Here is a 9,511-nt window from a genome sequence, read left to right on the forward strand (position 1 = left end):
CAAGCTTAGTGGTGTATTGGTAAAGATGTGTGATGTATATTGCAAAATGTCGTGGGTTCAGTTCCTGCTGAAGGCATCTTTGTTTTTTCTTGTAGCACCTGCAAAGTGCGGAGTAAACATGAAGTGTATATTTAACATATAAGAGCATCATGACATTTTTGAAAATTGCCTGATGCAAAGTTGTGTAACACATGAATGAATGTTGAACTTTTGTTGAATGATAATAATGTTATAAATTTCCTTGATTATTGTACAGAAAATGACGAAAAACTACAAAGCTGCAGCCAAGAAGAAGAGGGATGAGATGCGGGAACGGAGGAGGAAGAGTAAGGAGGAGGTTGGCATGGATGTTGGCCAACCAGGTTTCTTATACAGGGCTCACCAAGCCGTTAATCTTGGCAGAATTAATGAAAACGGGGCTCACCAAGCCGTTAATCTTGGCAGAATTATTGAAAACGGGGCTCACCAAGCCGTTAATCTTGGCAGAATAAATGAAAACGGGGCTCACCAAGCCGTTAATCTTTGCAGAATCAATGAAAACGGGGCTCACCAAGCCGTTAATCTTGGCAGAATAAATGAAAACGGGGCTCACCAAGCCGTTAATCTTGGCAGAAATAATGATATTGATAACGGGGCTCACCAAGCTGTTAATCTTGGCAGAAATAATGATATTGATAACGGGGCTCACCAAGCCGTTAATCTTGGCAGAATCAATGATAATGATAACGGGGCTCACCAAGCTGTTAATCTTGGCAGAATCAATGATGATGATAGCGGGGCTCACCAAGCCGTTAATCTTGGCAGAATCAATGATATTGATAACGGGGCTCACCAAGCCGTTAATCTTGGCAGAATCAATGATATTGATAACGGGGCTCACCAAGCCGTTAATCTTGGCAGAACTGAATGTTTAAACGGGGCTAACCAAGCCGTTAATCTTGGGAGATTGGAAGTTGTTGATGAAGTGCATATTATGACTAATATTGAATTGATTTTAAAGAATGATGATACAAATGTTGATACTAAAATGAGTACCACAGGAAGTGAAGAAAGGGATAAGTTGATGGTGGAGAACCAATCAAAAGGAATGACACGTGCTGGACATTTACAGGTAGATGAGAAACAGAAAAATCAGGTAAATGCCAAGGTAGCGGACAAAGAGCAATTGAAAGAAGTCTGTTGGTTGTGTGACATTGTATTGATTAATAAAGATCACACAGTTCAATGTGACAAGTGTAGCATATGGTATCATATTGATTGTATGGGATTTTCAGAAGGTGTTTGTCAGGCTCTATCAGAATCCAGACTAATGTGGATTTGCCGTAAGTGTGGTTTCTCAAATTATACGGATTGTTTGTTTCATGACTTTGGTATTCCAGAAGATGACAATAAATTTCAAGCAGTATCGGATGATGATGACGATGACATTGCAGTAGAGTTAAAGGGGGGGTACAGAATTGGTAAGAAAAAACCTCGTAAAAAATTCCTAAGATCACAGATTTACATAATACTTACACGGTCTAATGATAATGATAGTAGAAAACATCCCTTGAAATATTTCCGTCCATAATGCCATATTTGATGAGAAAGAAAGAAAAGTAATTTTCCGCTCGGACTTTATCGCTCCGGTAGCGTTTTATTAATTTTTTGAATCAATTTCGTAGATACTGCCCTCACACGACCAATAATAGTTATTTTGTTTTCTCAATTCGGCACGCGTAAATAATTCGCGAACGGTCGGTTACTGGTTCGCAGCAAACGTCGTTCTCAAGGATGATCGATCTCGCCGCGCAAAGCGCACCAAATTAACCCTCCGTGGAGATGAGCCAAGCATATGAGGTTGTAGTGTTATTCACGTCGATGAGTTGGCCACGTTGCTGCTCTAGACACACGCACGAACACACACACGTAAGCTAAGTCATGCCTGAGACCAGCACTATGGCCAGTTCAAGCCCAATGAAGTGAGTATTTTGTTTAATTTAGAATCCAACAAACTTGTCATTTCATCATCTGATTTTTTTTTTTTTTTTTCAATAAGAAAATCTTCACCGTCAAATCGGAAAATCTTCGTGTGGCATTCCAACGATACCACTAATAATAGTAGGCCGGTCAACCACTCACACAAACAAAACCTGGATACGGACTATCGGCAACACAGATAGCCGTTTTAGAATTGCTGTAATTTTGTTGTTGTTTGAGCTATGACTGTGAATTTTTGGGAAGTAAAATAAACTTATATGTTGCATATGTTGTGAGAGTTTCGTTATTTTTGTGTATTTGATATAAATTTTATAGCATTCTGAACTTGAGTATACGCAGCGTGAAGCTCAGCTTCACGAAACCGTAGCCGACAAAAATTGTTACAGTGAATTTTCGATCGCAAGAATTCCGGTGATGCCATTGTCCAATCTCACCGCAAGAGGTCTCATTCGAAAGCTTAGATCCTCAGCTTTCATTTGGCGCATGCGCTGTTGGGGGGTTAAGCTCAACCAAAAAGTTATAACGTTCAGAAGAAAGTTCACTTGCGATCTCTAAGAAAAGGGTGAGTAATTTCCTAAGCGCAACCGCAAATGGGTAGTCGAGTATTTCTCCTTCCATAAAAACTAACCTTTTGTACAGTTTTAGTGCTCATTCACGATGAAAACAGCATCTGAAAATTGTATCTCCAATGAAATGTGAACGTTTTTGAGTGAGTGACATGAGTCCAGTAGTAACGATCGGCCTATTGTGTGTACGTCCGTGTGTGTGGATTTCACGTGCATTGAGCATGCATACGGCCGGCTGGCCGCATGTGTGTAGTAGTCCTACGTGTACGTGCACATTCTGTTGTGCAACAGTATGGCATGTTTTGTGGGGCTATACCATTTTTGGGAGGGGTGTGCGCTTTGTGATATTATAAAAATATATCATTTTGTATAGGGAACTAAGGATAATTAATTAATTAAAACCATGATTTTAATCACAATAACCATTTAGAGAACTGAGATGACAATACCTTTTTCCAAACAAAGAAATTAGCTGTCAAAAAATGTATGTTCTATTTTTTAGCACCCCTAAATTTTGGAATATCAAAAAATGATGCATTATTCATTTCCTTATTTACAAACGTAAAATTCGGCTGATTCTCAGGGTTTTTATGAACAAGTACTTCATTATTTTTTATCTTGTAAATTAGATTAGTGCTTTGAAGTATAGAAATAAAATGTAAATGGTGAACAATAGTTAAGCTGGCACACACGATTTACTTTATTTTGTAATTTTTTTGTAAAAACCTTCAGAATAAGAAATAATGAAAATAAAATTAAGCTGCTTCCTCTCGAGACCTCCGACAACTTGCCAAAAGTCTGGGCATTTATTATTATTATATTTCCACACTCATAATAACAAAAGCAGAATCAATTTATTAAATAGCACTTTAATTTATGTCACCATAATAACCATTTTAAAACACAAATGAGTACCAAATTGCAAGAAAATACGTAGTGCCGTTCTGACATTACACAGTTTTTGCATATTAATTAGCTAATTTGCATACGAAAAATGTAATTTGCCAATCAATAGGATTACCAAAGGTAAAGGCCCAATTTAATTAATGTCATCTTAATAAGCATCTTAAAACACCACTGTGTACCAATTTGCAAGGAATTACATAATGTAGTTTTGTTGTTACACAGTTTTTGCATATTAAGTAGCTTCGAAATCCTCAAAACGCATGAATTCAGAGACTTATTTCATTTTTTGGTGATTCATAACGATTGTGATGAATAAGTAATACATACCAAATGTGAAGAGATGAAAATAGAGACACACCTCTACCCAAAGCCTGCAGAACAAGTAGCATGCACCATGTTAACCCAGAATTATTTTGCCTTCAAAAACACACTTTTTGGGTAAATTCCTTGTTTTTGAACGACTAAAGTAGGTTTGATGGCATAAATTGTAATTTTCAAGACCCTCTATTTTACAGTGTGTGTATTTTGGTATGTCTTTTCTTTTTTTGGGTAACATATGGGATGTTTGCTTCAGGAAAAAGCTGCTTTTAGTTTGTTAAATTGTATTAATATGAAATTATAGCCTTGTAAAAACAGTATTTTGACACTTTTTGTCAAAACGATGAGTTTTGGTATGACAAAACGACGTTTTCCAGACATTTTAAATCACCATAACTCGAAAACCGTATGTCCTAGAGATACAAGGTAAAAAAAATTGGAATCGCCTTGGAGAGATCTTTCTAATGGTAACACTTTTAGCTATATATTATGAATTTTGTAATTTCTGTTGACCGGCCTAATAATAGTATCGTTGGTCACAGTTTAGCTACGTCAAAAGCACTCTGAAATCTCTGTGAACTCATGATTTTGACAGTTTTACGAAATTATTTCTCTTTCACCTTGTTAAAATTTTAGGGCCTTGAAAAAAAAGCCAGACAAAAACTGAGACTGGCCTCTGTCTCTGTGAATTTGTTCAGTCAGTCACTGAAAATAAACTATTTTTTTATTCCTACATTTTAGTCCTAGTGGTGGCAGTGCATCTAGATAGGCCTACTCTACCATGCTGTTTCAACACCTGTGGATAAGGAGTTCCATGAACAACAAACCCTTCCCTCTGTTTTAATTAAAATGTAAGTTATCAAATTTGTGTTAGACTTTCCAAGATAAGTAATGTTTGTATCAAAAAAACAAGTTGTGATAAACACTTTCTCTATCAAATGGATGAAACCAGGAATGTTTTTTAATTGGTTATCGAGGGTGGTTCATCAAACACAAGTCAAACTCAAAGGTGTTGATTTATTTTAAAAGGTTATGTGATGGTTGAGGTGAAAGCTCAATCACAAAAGGAAAACAAAAGATAGTTATGTGGCAGAGTAAATGCAGTTTATTTGCAAGGCATCTAACATGACAAGACGAGACTATAAAAAGTTTTTTTTAAAGAAATTTATTGGTGTGGCTTTCTCTTCTTCAGCAACCCTGTGGGAACTACCAACGGTAAAGATGAATTCTTTGAAGACAGTGACTCGATTTCCTCTGGATTGTAAGTTCAGTATGCTTCTCTGTTTTTGCATTGCAAAAATAATAAAATTGACTAATAAATTAATCTTTGCAATTTTTAAAATAGTTTTATTTCTTCCTAAAGTGGCCACTTTGTACCTAAAAATAAAAAATGGCTGACATTTTTCAGTTGAAATTAACCTTGACCTTTTTATAACAGCCATCCTGCTAGTGCTAGAGTACGTTAAGCCCGGTTCATACTTCCTACGAACGCGAAAGCGAAGCGACTATGTCGTGAATTTGACGTCACAACTCCGTTTTCGCTGCGAATATTTGCAAGAGTCGAGCACAGGCCAACTTCCGCGAATATTTGTTGCGAATTTGTGACGTCAACATTCGCTTTGCATTCGCATTCGCAGGAAGTATGAACCGGGCTTTACAATACTTTAGGTAGAACAATGTTTTGTGCACTTTAAACAATTTATGCATGTTGAAAGTAGCTTTTTTAGGTGAAAAAAAAAAAATAAAAAAAAAAACATACATGTAACTGATTTTTGTTTTGTTTTGCCGCAGTCTTATGATGAAAGATGTCACTACTTAAAGCCTTTTTAGTCAGAGTTTGTTTCAGTAATTCACCTCGAGGTACTCCAATCTGATTAAGCCTTCTTTGTTTTCTTTTTTATTGAAATTGATGTGTAAAAATGCAAGTAAATTTCAGCGTTCAGTTTTATCAGATCAGACAGTAGTTTACTTAGATTTTATGAAATTTTTGGCTCGTTATCTGGGCCCAATTTCATGGCTCTGCTTACCGTAACGTAAGCAAAGAATCAGCGCTTACTTAAGCAGGGAATTCTGCGCGTATGTCAAGCGTATTTAACAGGTTAACAGTGAATTTTTGCATGTGCACGCGTGTACGCGACGTTACTAAAATACTAGTCATTATTCGCTTACACCGCTAGCGCAAAAATTCTGCGCTTGCACAGTAAGCGAAGTAATGGTGATCGCAAGCACAAAATACTGCGGTAAGCAGAGCCATGAAATTAGGCCCTGGTCATGCTTATTTTGTATTGTAAATTTGTTTGAAGAAAATTGAATCATGGTAAGTTTGGTTGGGGAGAAAAGGTTAGTTTTTTCTTTTTTCTAATGTGGCTTGGTTAAAACAACAGTTTAATAAAATGAAAATTTTATCTTATTGTTTCTATTTCCCTCCAATTTCAGGCCTAGCACTCTTGATGACCTACCGTTTTTTCAAGTTAAAGTATTGGGCGATTCCTTCACGAGGTACTTGCCGAGGAACTTAAACAGTGACTGGTTTCTTCCTGATGTTGTAACCCAGCCAGGAGTAACATATTTCTTGCAAAATCGGAAAAATTTTCCTTGAAATGTAGTGTCATAGATATGTAAATACTTCAACAAATAATGACCATAAAAAAGTTACTTGATACTTTGTAGGAAACACTGCAGCTGTTGATAGTTTTGAGAAAAGATTATTTTCGAAATGATATGGTTTGGACAATTGGTCATCAGAAAATATGTGAAGCTGAGAAACAATTTGATTCATGTATGAATCGTTCCGCTGTTGCCAGATATGTGGTTGGCAGCGCTAAACATGGATGAACTCTATGTTTATGTGAACATATTATGGTGATATTTTTTAAAATTTGGTTTGGCTGTCACATAGACAAAAACCAATCTGTGTCCCTTAATGTTATTTGTTATTTATTATAGCAAGGTACATGGACTTAGGTGTCTGATTTTTGTGTTTAAGGTACTATACAGGATTGGTAGAGCTGACAAAATAGTAGTAGTGAATGTGATGGGATCAGCTAATGCCTTTTTTCTTTTTTCTTGAGGTTTTCAGATTCAGTTTTGTCGAACATGACTTAATTTCAGAGGGAAGTTTTTCACAGAAAAGAATGTCTCTGGTATGAATTTCATTGTCAAAACTGAAATAAAGCAACATTTTTGTATCCTTACCGATTCTGTGTAATACAAAAATGTACCTTGAAGGTAAAAAGCAATGTTCATATGATTGCTTTACAGGGTTTTCATTATTAATATTTAACTTATTTTATGCAATACTAAACATTCCAAAATGTCCTAACAGTTGTATTACAAGTTGGATGTGATACTACAAAAAGCAAGAAAATAAGTATCAAGTGGAAAGTATTTTAACTTGGGTAATTAACAGGTCTCCTAATTACTTGGGTGTCCCTGCAATTACTTTTAATTGTACTGCCACAATACTTGTGTGTAAATCTTTTATATAATTGTATTTTTTCTGTTTTATATAATTGTGTGTACATGGAAATGTTGGTAACTGTGTGAGACATTCATGCTGCTGAAAGAAGAAACCGAAAACAAATAAATGTTTCCATAAAACAGGAAAAAGTGTGACAGAGTTTTCATTTTGTTGGTATTAAAAACTATTAATTTGACTACTGAACCCCCACAAGAGGTGCAAATAAATAAATAAATAAATGAATATGTGGGATTGGGCTCGTGACGGTGATGCCTTACAAGAAAATAGTGCATCTGAAATAAGAGTATAAACCAATGAGATTTTTTTAGCATCTGAAAAATGCTTTAAAATTGTTATTTATTGAGTGAAAAGTTAAAGTGAAAAGTTTGTGAGACCAAATGTAAGAAAAACAAAACTGTTTTCCCAGTAGCTGACTGGCAATGGGGTACAAGTTTTTCTTCACAACGAAACCACGAGACGCTAAATAGTCTGGTACCTCACTGTTTACCAAACACAGCTTTCAGATTTCTCGTAGTAAGTAGGAAGCCGCACACAATCAACTTGCCTAGCGTTTTCTTACGCAGCAGCTGATTAGTCAAGAAGGCAACGTAGTACAGTCTGACCAATCACAATCGGGCTCTCATTTTTTAGCCATGCTGGACATTTTGATTCAAACGATTACGCTGACGAAGACATATTCTGTAAAGGTTTTTGACTGTTTTGGGGTTCCTTAGGAAAAACGAACATAGTAAAATACTAGATGAATAGTGTATCTAACACTCATTAAGGAAAATTATTCTGCCCAATTTAGTTAAATATTATGAAAATGACTTTTACGGAGACCCTTATTTCTTCTCAAAATCCGTGATGCTTTTGGTCTCATATTTCTGTATTTTTAGCACAAAAAATCGTGTTATTAATTTTCTAGGTACAATAAAACATTATCGCTTCGTTGTGTGATGTTTTTTTTCGTTACAGTGTTTAATTTTCCCGAAATGAATTTTTGAAAACGTGTCCTCCAAGCAGAAGCTCATAAGATAGACTTACGGAGACCCTTATTTCTGCACAAAATCCGTGATGTTTTTGGTCTCATATTTCTGTATTTTTAACACAAAAAATCGTGTTATTAATTTTCTAGGTACAATAAAACATTATCGCTTCGTTGTGTGATGTTTTTTTTTCGTTACAGTGTTTTATTTTCCCGAAATGAATTTTTGAAAACATGTTCTCCAAGCTTATTATTTATTGATAACGGTCATGCATCCGACTGACTGTACAAGGGTAACATGGTCTATACACGTACACCTACACGCAGTTTGCAATACATACACATTTCCACACACACACGACGTGCAGTTGCATGGCCGTACGTGAAAGAGCTCATTATATATGCGGATGACCCTTCAGTGGCCTTTCAGTAGACGACCGCAAACGGCCGGCCACCTCCGCCCTAAAGCCTGAATGGGAATGAGTGTACCAACGGCGCTGAGACGCATGAGGGCGATATTCAAAAATCTATACAGGGAAATTTGCAAGCCTGGACCGTGCGTGGCTATTCAATGATTTCATGCAAAATGTGTAATCGGTTTTTCACTATTTTCTCGGGACCCAGATGGCTGATCGATCTCAAACTTCTACAGGTTTGTCAGTTTATGTATATGGTGGCTTACATTAAGTGCTTACACTGCCAGCAACTGTTTTGTTAGTAAAAACCAGACCTGTACCCGGCCTTTAATGGAAGAAGTATTAACTGGACAGTCAAAGGTGGCTATGCAGGAAACTGTAAGTACAAAGTTGAAACCAAGAAAGAGACAAATGAAGAGCAAAAATAATGAAGTGAAAAAACGGAAGTGTAATATGAAAGAAAAGGATGAAAAAGTGGCTGATGCAGTCTCTGGCCTATGTGGACAACATGAATTAAGAAGTAGAAAGAGATCAGGATTGCCTCTTGTAGATGGAATTGGAAGTAAAAAAAGCAAAACAGACACAAAGTCTTGTAAATCAAAGTGTGCGAAGAAGGATAGACATGATCACGCTTCAAACAGAAATGGTATGAATTATGAAAAAACTTGCATAGCACCGTGTACAAAGAACCAATCTGAGGAAGTGAAACATGACGACAATGAAGTTTGTAATGTAAATGAAACAGATCAAAAGAAGTACAGTGTTAACAACCATTATCTTCAAGTACGTGCTAATCCACCAATCAGATTCGCAGTATGGAGTGGTGATAAAAATCTATTATTGCACGGCTAACAATAATATCACTACTTGCGTCTTG

At 36.2% G+C, this 9,511-nt stretch overlaps 1 long non-coding RNA gene across 1 annotated transcript; it reads left to right on the top strand.

The window, feature by feature from the left end:
* The first annotated feature begins 1,674 nt into the window (after positions 1-1,674).
* On the top strand, positions 1,675-7,379 carry LOC117306429. Its single transcript, XR_004520935.1, has 4 exons — positions 1,675-1,961; positions 4,512-4,621; positions 4,963-5,031; positions 6,207-7,379. It is a non-coding gene; the product is annotated as an uncharacterized LOC117306429 (long non-coding RNA).
* Positions 7,380-9,511: the final 2,132 nt, after the last annotated feature.

This window comes from Asterias rubens, unplaced genomic scaffold, assembly GCF_902459465.1.
Source record: "Asterias rubens unplaced genomic scaffold, eAstRub1.3, whole genome shotgun sequence".
NCBI classification, from domain to species: domain Eukaryota; kingdom Metazoa; phylum Echinodermata; class Asteroidea; order Forcipulatida; family Asteriidae; genus Asterias; species Asterias rubens.